Source organism: Anopheles merus, chromosome 3R, assembly GCF_017562075.2.
Source record: "Anopheles merus strain MAF chromosome 3R, AmerM5.1, whole genome shotgun sequence".
In the NCBI taxonomy this organism is placed as follows: Eukaryota; Metazoa; Arthropoda; class Insecta; order Diptera; family Culicidae; genus Anopheles; species Anopheles merus.
In genome coordinates, this window is record NC_054084.1 from 3,526,718 (window position 1) to 3,536,009 (window position 9,292).

The window sequence follows — 9,292 nt, forward strand, 5'->3', positions numbered from 1 at the left end:
GAAAGAACATGTTTCTCCTGCTCGGCGCAGCTCGGGGAGGATGGCGGGCATTGGGCAGCCGACGGCGCGACGTTCGCTATCGAAGCGCGCCGCTCCGCGTTAGAGCCCGCCGGCACCAAGGCATCCGTGCAGGCGGGCGCAGACATGGGTGGGCTATGCATGTCAAATTATTGGAATTGATATAACTAAATAAGAAAACAAGATTGTTTTAATTTTTTAATTCATTCACTTGGATCGCGGGACGAGGATGGATCGGTGAGGGTCGTCGAGGGGGCGATCCGTTGTCTCCGAGTGGCCCAGGAGCAAATGCATCCCGTTTGTGTCGTGGCGTGTCGTGTCGTGCACAGCATTCGGAAGGAGTGTCCAGCCGCCGGCGGTACCTAATCGGGCCGCGTGTGAGGTGTGAGATGCTTTTTCACGAGTTTTGGCTTTTTATTGTTGTAATTTATAACTTCGTAGATTAAAGTTTTATTGCTGTGACATGAAGTGCTAAATGGAAAAGTCGACTCCGTCGTTGTGGTCCTTCTGCCCCACACACAGGCACATACATACACATACGCTTGTTGGAGCACTGTGCGGGCCTGATTTCCTAAAGCTCTCTTCGAGGGTATATCGAGGGTGTGTATCGGCATGTCCATTGGCGTAGGAGTTGTTGTTGTGCTTGCTTTCTTCCATTTGTTGTGTTTGTTTATTTACTTTACTAGGCTCCATTCATTGTGCAGACGGTGTGTGGTGTGTGTCTTGTGCGCGTTCGTCGCTTGCGTGCTCATTGAAGTCTATCGTTTGTTAGGTGTGTGGTAAAGCTTCCTCTTGAGCCGAAAGGAGCGTAGCGTCGTCGTAGGAAAAGGAAGGGGCGCCGTTCGTGCGGCGGCAGTATCTTTTAATGGTCCACTGGCACAGGTGATAAAGGTGTGGCCCCGGTACGGTACATGGCGAACGTTTGGATAAATTATGCAAAACAAGCGACCGGGCGGTCGTTACGGTACAAAAGCATGGCCGATTGCTGGCTGTCAACAGTTTGGGTGGTTGTTTGATTTGATGAAAGAAAGGAAGCCATCCGGTAAACTAAACGGCACTATCGGGAGGCGGGAGAAACCACCGCAGGAATGTCGGTTTTATCTCCCACACGCTTTAAAAATCGATTTTGCACCGTGTAAGCTTTTAAGACGAAGCTTTTTTGGTGCGTGCCATCTGTTACGTGCCTGTTACGATAAGCGAAGTTTAAATAGTATCAGAAACATATGCATATATTCTATTAAAGAGAACGTGACTCAATCCCATACCCGTAGGTGACGGGGCAAAAGTGTTTGGGCAAATGTAAATGATCGCTATAGCAAAAAGCATCACCCTCCCGGAAGATCACACTCACGGCAGCAGCAGTAGCATGAAAATAAAATTGTCATTAGAAAATTCGGTAGACCGCTTTAAAACCCGTACCCCGTGCTGGTTGTGTGGCAGTTATTTGGGTGCATATTGGACGATAAATTTTCCGCACCTCGCACGGTCGCCGCAAACATGAGCTTGGCATGGGAAACCACACCAGCGGGACCGGTGGAGATTCGATCGATAAGGATCGCAGCCGCAGACGGACATCATCATCATCATCGTCATTGGAGGGACGCAAAAAAAAAAGACGCACATCCGAAGAGAGGATCCCAAAACCGTGTCAAGTGGCAGTGCAGGCAGCAAAACAAACAGCACCACAAACCGGGCGAGAATAAATGAAAACTACCGTGAGCGTTCACGGGCCGCTGAGCCCTGTGCGCTGGAATGAATGCCAGCCGCGAACTGGAAGGACGGCGGGCCCAGTCCAGAAATACCTCCAACAAAGTCACCAACGACGACAGGCAACACCTCGCTGGCAGCACCGCTGACCGGGCTCGAGGCCAGATATTATCTCATTACCTCCGAAAATTTATTTCCTTCTAATCTCTCTCTCACCGGGTCTACTAACCGTACGTGTGTGTATAGCCGTGGTCGCCATCAGTCTTGTGCGTTCCATCGAAGGCTTAATTTTCGGTTAATTTTTTCACACCCTTGTGTGCGGAGCGTGTGTTCTTTGTTTCAGAACGGTGGGGACTCGTCCTAAAGAAGATGTCATGGGTGTTTGGGACCGAAGCGTGAGGAATGCGTGCACCGTGTGCGACTGGAAGACAAGATAGAGATAAACAGACTCACACACACACACACACACATTCCGGAACAAATTTAGAAACAACGGACCCACCATCACTCTCTAGCTGGTTAGGAACTAAAGGGGACTAATTCAGCGATCCTGCAGCAGTGCCGCTGCCGAAGGAGGAAGAGGTTAAGATCGAAATTCACTGATAAGCCGCGAGTCGGCTGGCCGGTCGTCGTCGCCGTCGTCGCCGTCGTCGCTTGATCACCGGACCAGAGGTACCACTCGTCAGACGTCGTCAGCACGCTGAAATTGAATCTTTCCAAAGGGGTGCATCGACTGGTGGAGAAGGGTGAGGGATGGCAAGGGGGAACTTCTGGATTGTAAATTTTAGGGAAAAGATCAATTTTCCTGAATGTTAGGTGCCTGCTTTATGGTCGTTTTAGTGGTCGAATATTTATTCCACGGTTCTTCCCTTTCTCGCCCCGGGGACCGGCACTGTGGGGTAGGCAGCATCCTAGAGGGTGCTCCTGCGTCGTGTGTGTCATTTGTGCCGTACGCAGCTCATCTTTGGTGGTTAGGTTTCTTTGTTTTAGAGGGATAGAGCTCGCTGAAGTATATAGAGAATTCCTAGCCATGTTCGATCGATCCATTTACATCGTGCCGTTTTTCATCTTCTAACCTTCAGGCATGCAAATGGTCTGCGCAGACCGATCGATGATCCGCGTCGCTCAATGGTTGATCAAATTTATTGAACAAATTTTCGTGATGTCTCCGTGGCGGAATGTTGCCTTCGAAGGGTGCGACAAACGCGTGCTTGAGTGATAAATTAGAATCATTTTGGAGGAAGAGCTGAAATGAAGACGTAAAACAATCGAACACCGCAGGCCAGAAGGGTTCGTATTACCTGGAGAAATGTGGAATTTCTTTGGAGCGTTTGAATATTGATGGGTGAAATTAATTGTAATGTTTTATTCACACCAAGGCATTTGTGGAGCGGACTAGATTGACCTCCCGGAAGGGTACATCTTCAGCTTGACTCGCATGGAATGTTATGCAATGATCGTGACATTATATTGTAAATTAAATCAGTTTGGTAAAGAGTCCACATTTAGTTTGGGAAGTCATAAATGAAGAATAAGGCAAGAAATATTTAGTGTTGTGTTAGTTCCTATTGATAGTTATTCGAAATTGCCAATTTTTTTTCAGCTCTAACGAGCGATTTGGTGTGCCGAAATCGAAAATTCACACACAACGAATTCCAGTTGTCCAGCTTCTCAGTGGCATGGCGGGTAAATAGTCGTTATCCTATTTATATATTTCTGGCTTCCCTTCAAATAACATACAAAAATCAATAAAGCAGATCACCTGGTCACCGATATCCGTTCCGATCAAACGCATAAGAAAGCGACGGTACAAAACGGCGACAAATCGTACAAAACATCGACGCAAGCAAAAGTCGTCCCCTGCACATAATAAATGACTTGTGGAATCAATTCCTTTTTTCGTGAAAATGCTTTATCAAATACGGTAGCTCCTGGCTGACGACAAAAATATGGCACGACAAAAAAAAAAAAAAAAAAAAAAAACAATCCAATCCAAATACCGTCCCTTGGGTGCAATGCAACATCCAAACATGGCCCACGTTTTCCCACGCATCCGTTTGTGCTTGCGGACGGTTTCGGGGCGACTATTTTTTGCTTTCTTTCTGAAGATCCTCGTCTCCTGCATGCTTGCGCTATTGTTCACGATTGCGGAGGACGAACGGAGGGCATCCGTTGGCACCTTTTTCTCCGGCCGTTAGTGACAGTTTTTGTTCGGGTGCTCTCGGATAAGCGTGTAAAGTAACACAAATTGATGATCATTCGTAGGTTTTAATGCAACACAGAAGGGGGGGCCGGGGGAGGAAAAGGCGAGTGTTTTTTTTGTTCCCAAAACGAAGTGTTCGACTCGGGTAAAGAGGATCAAGCCGGGGGCAGTTGCTTTTCAGTACGGTTTAAAACCCAATTCAACGAGTGGGTAAAAAGCGTGTCAAACACTGGCGGAACATAAAATCTGTTACATATGTGCCATTCTGGGAGGAAGCGATGGATGCGACCGTGTGTGACCGTTTTGTTCAGTAGAACGATCACATTCAATGAGCTGAAAGGGCTCATAAATTGTGAAACTCTTTCGGGATGCTGACGGGGCATGTAACGCGGTGTGCTCGTGTGACTATTCGCTATTGTGCTGGGATGCTGGAATTCCCTGCGCAGGGAGTGCGTGAGAAAACACTTGACCGAAAGTGGAAGTCACGCGGATCATAATGGTCTCAATATGCGTCATCAATATTCGGGGATTTGATGTGGTTTAGGGACACCCCGTTTTCGACCCGTCAACGATTAGTTGCGGACCTGTGGTTTCCGCTGACGGTGCCACCTGATCCCGGGTGGTGAAGAAAAACGGGGAAGCAAATGGGTCGGAAAGACGATGAAAAAGGATTATCAATTTTTCAAGCTTAGCGTATGTGCGTATTGTTTGCCGATCGCATCGGTAGAAGTCTAAATAATGGACAGTTTATCATTAGTGCACTACTCCTCACGAAACGAGCTCATGGGCTCGGGATGCAGTCCTGATGCACAGACCCAAAGAAAGATAACCACAGCGTATCAGCGAGTGTGCCGTTTCCCGGCGTGCAATTTTATTACCGGTTGGCCCAAAAGGGACGAAACTTGCTTGTGGCTTGCAAAAGCCCTCACAGCTCTGCTGCACAGGTACACCCCGTTGCTGCAAACAGGGTCGCGTTCGTGGGAAATGACGTGTGCCCGGCGGCGTGTGCCGTCCGGAGATATGAATTAATGTTGCCTTCACGGGGTGCTCGGCAACATCGTGCCGGATTGCGTATGTGCGCAATGGAGCGTTGCGGAGGGAAATATGCGATAACCGTAATTCACCTCGCGCAGTGGGTGAAAAGTGCACCCAGGGCAGGACGGATGACTGGGCGCTGGATGCGCTTGGGGCTATTTTTTGGGCATGTTTTGTAAGCTTGACTGTGGGCGTGTGTACGGTGTGGGTGTACCGGCGGGGGGAGTGGGAAAAGGAAAAAAAGTTTTACCATGCTATACCCTTTACCGAACGCATCACACGGGCGGGTGAAGTTTGATTGCTCCGAGGTGAGTATGGAAAGTGCGCTAGAGCCTCGTAACCGGAGTAGTTAGTGGTGCGTGCGAGAAGAGTTAGTTGACAGGAATGGAAGTTTGCTGTAATAAAAGTAGGTGAGAGTTGAAGCGCAACCTTTAGGCAACTTGACCAAAGCCACAAAGCCGTCTCTAGGTGACGGACAGTCTTTGGTGAATGAAAGACTACGATGTACAACACAGTCCTTAACCTCATCTTCAGTAACACTGAACGGTGGATCCTTCGGTTAAAGTTGTGCCCCATGCCCACCCCATACGTACGCTCACTACGGGCGCAATGTTTTGAAGTGCTCTACGATTCTTCAACATTCCGACGCGGTCGTGCAAACGCGTCGACAAAGTATCGTTGATTTTCGAATCATCACTACAAAATGGATCCACTCCATTTCACTGCGTGAGCCGCGTGCCATCGGGCAACTTAACATTCCATCGGATAACGACTTGACACATTAGATTTATATCTTCAAATTAATATTATTAAAAATCATTTATCATACAATTCGGATGATTTCTCAAGCACGCAGTGACTGGGTAAAAGGGGGCTGATGCCGCTGAACCGCTCGCTCGCAGGGGGGGGTGACCATCGATCGGTTTGGAGGGTCGTGTCCTCGTGTGGTCTGCGAATGGAGGAGCAGCGGGCAGGAATAGCGCAATTCCTTGTGCCCATTCCAATTCGGATCTTCGTCTTGCGTCTTTCGTTGCGCTCGTTAGGCAAGAACGATCGAACCGCGATTGAAGGATTATTTGATGCGTTTTTTATCGTTCTCGCGGATGATCATCCTCGCGGCCGCGAGGAGCCGCGGAAAAGAAGAGGCCGAAAAGCGCGCGCGCTCGCGCCCTGATCGATTGTAACTTTACTAGTTGGTTGAGAGGGTTGGAGAGGAAGACATATCCAAACACGAAATTCTTCGTAGACATGATGGCCACAGTGGTGTTGCGCACGAGTCCATGGGGAGGTTGTCCAGCGGTGGAATTTCGTGCGGCATGATTGGCCGTTTCGCCGGAATGTTGGCATCCCCAAAACAACGAAAACAAGATTCCTTTTCCACGAACGCGGGGAACAATGCGGCTCGATTGTTGTTATCAACACACAAAAAAGGTGGTTCGCACTCGCAAGCAATAGGAGTACGCAGGGTCTGAAAGAAAAACACGCGATCCGCCACAAGTGGACACCGGCGTGGAGTGTTTCGGGGTTTGATGGTTTTGGGAGCCCATATTGACCATTTCGGATACCGATCCTAGGCATACCAACGGTTGGCGATGGGACGGAACGTGAACCAAATTGACCATACCGAATTCTATGAGCGGGCATTATCAAGCGCAAAGAAGGTCAGCGCGAGAGAAAAAAAAATCCGAGGCTCACCGATCATGACGTTGCACACGATCGGGCGGCCACTCGACACGGAAATCGAGATGATGTCGGGTCGGGTCGATCCTTGCTCAACGCTTCAGCTATCCTCCCAATTAATACGCCTTTGTTAGCGCTGCATAAGGTCCGGAGAGGCTCGCGAGCTTTTCTTTTCTATTTCTGAATTATGGGCAGCGAGGCCGCGTCGCGATCGGAACGGGATCGTACCATTTCTTGAGTCACACAATTTATGGGCAGTTTATGATGTTTTGCCGTTCGGAAAGGGCTTGACTGGCTCGGCGGCTCGGTTACAGACGCGCTACCACCAGTCCAGACAATCGGGGACCAATTGGTCCTTGACGTAAAGCTAGAGCAACGTCCAGCGATCGTCCTATCCAACCGGCAGGCGGCCCGGGATGGAAGGATCCATTTTCGGTTCGGAATATAAAAGAGCATCCAAGCACTAAATCATCAAATCCTATCGAATGGTTACCTCTGCGATCGGGAGTTCTTTTGTTGATGGAATAAGGGTGTACATCGGCTATCAGATTTGTACTTCGTGGCTGGTGGAATGGGTTGCTGGATCGGAGGACACTTTGCTGTGTATTAAGCGAAAATAGAAGGATCCTAGATCCAGCAATGAAACTGTATGCCGCTGTCGGTGATTCGGTTTTTGTAGATATTCAGTAAAGAGGTACACGTGAAGCTTCTACCCCCGGTGAAGTGTCCTCAGCGTACTGCGATCATATCAACGGCGATCGCCGCTCGGTCGCTTAATACGTTCCAAGAACTGTACGCTATGCACCGTCCTCAGAGCATTCGGTCCTAGCTGCTGTAGACTGCTTGGCACTGGCCAAGCTGCGGGACTATTGTTAAGGCGTGGGATGTTCATGGGCAGGATAATAGAGTCAAATCCGACGCATTGTCTGGAAGGGAACAAAAACGGGAGTCCCGGCTATTCGAGGAAAACTAAATATTTGAATGTTTGATGGTGTTTCGATGGTTCTTTTGGTGAGTGGTGGGTTTGCTTTGGGCAGTGTTGTGTTGGGCTGATCTCTGTAACGATTCTTCTCGAGTGAGACTGTTTTGACTGACGATTGTTGACCATTGTTCAGCTTGACGGGGTGTTTGATGGAGGATGACGTATCTGGTGTGATGTGCGGGCGAGCTGTTGTTATAGAGGGCTACACAATCAAGCTTGCAAGGTGCATATGTTTGGTTTGATGTGTTTTAAAAATATTATTCCAGCAAATGATTGAGAAATAATGTACTAACGAATGGAACTGTGAACGGAGGACGGTATCCATTACGTGACAAACAGAATAAGTTTATTATCTTGGGAACTTTGCTCAATACAAATGCCTAACTTAATGGGTTGAGAACTTCCATTAAAATAACGTCCCTACCAGATCTTCCTGGATTATTTACAACTTCTCATGAAACAAGAAAAAATCATTACAAATTTCAATCAACTGGCTTCTTATTATGTATCCCTCATTAAAATCCAAACTCATATTTGTCATACTTCCCACAAAACTATGCTTCCTCCATTCTAACACAGCTGTCATGCGATTCTCACGATCGGTGACACATTTTCTGCCCCGTCAGCACTTACCGCACGGGATCGTAACGTGTCGAATTGCTCCGCCGAAAGGCTCTGAATTGTCTGCCCGCTCGGAAACAATGCTTTGGTCCTGTCATCGAGCAAGTATCGCATCATAAATTTACCCAACCTGAGCACCTGAAAGCATACACTCACACACATATCGATATATTGCGTTTTTTCCTTTATAGCTTGAACAGGTTGCATCTCATCCTTGGGCTGACACATTGACTGCGCTCGCAGTCACCTTTTTTTGCGAAGTGCATTGCGGTAGGCTGCAATATCAACGTGTGGTAAATTCGATCGCTACCGAAACTGTGCCTACCTGCTGCGATTAGTGACGCTCTACATTTCGCCCTCTTGTTTGCGCCCTTTCCCTCCTACCATCGTGGCGGCACATTTGATGTCACGAATTGCTAGTGGAACGATCGAACGATTCCCTTTCTGTTCGCCGCCCGGGTGAGAAAGAAGCAATTCCATGCCGTAGTAATTCTCACATAAATTGCGATGCGATGCCCTTTTTTTTTGGTTCGGGTAATTCGGGCGCTCGACAGTAGGTGTGTACGCAGTAAAATTTATGAGTTCAGCTTATTTTGGGGGTGTTTTTTTTCAAGCCTGTCATGTTTTAAAATCGATAAAATGTGTAACAATTTTGTCGCAAAAAAAAAAATGTAGTTCAAATTCATCCCAGAGAACAAATGGCAAGAGAATCTACAGTTGCACTGGAAAGCTTACCCAGTAATAGAGCCATTAATTAGAAGCAACTCCGCGTGAAGCAACAGCTCAACAGCTCTGCTGGAAATCGGACCCCTTTCGGAGCTGCATTTAATCAAAATATTTATCCGTGCATCCGTGCACGCTGGGTGCAGGCATTCGGCCGTTGTTTCGACGTCTGAATGGCATTTAAACGTCAGGTACGATGTTTATTCTACGTGCGGGTACAATCGCGGGCCCCGTTTTCACCCGTGCTCGCGCGGTATGGCGGACGTCACTGGAGTGTACTGTGTGAAAAGCATAAAACAGCTTATGATAGCTTTTCAGTTCTG

At 48.1% G+C, this 9,292-nt stretch overlaps 1 long non-coding RNA gene across 1 annotated transcript in view; it reads left to right on the plus strand.

The window, feature by feature from the left end:
- The window catches only part of LOC121598071, a 55,905-nt gene extending 52,641 nt beyond the window's left edge, over window positions 1-3,264 (plus strand). Inside the window, exons 2-3 of the long non-coding RNA XR_006005512.1 lie at window positions 2,808-3,015; window positions 3,105-3,264. This is a non-coding gene — a long non-coding RNA (uncharacterized LOC121598071). The remainder of the gene's footprint in view (window positions 1-2,807; window positions 3,016-3,104) is intronic.
- Window positions 3,265-9,292: the final 6,028 nt, after the last annotated feature.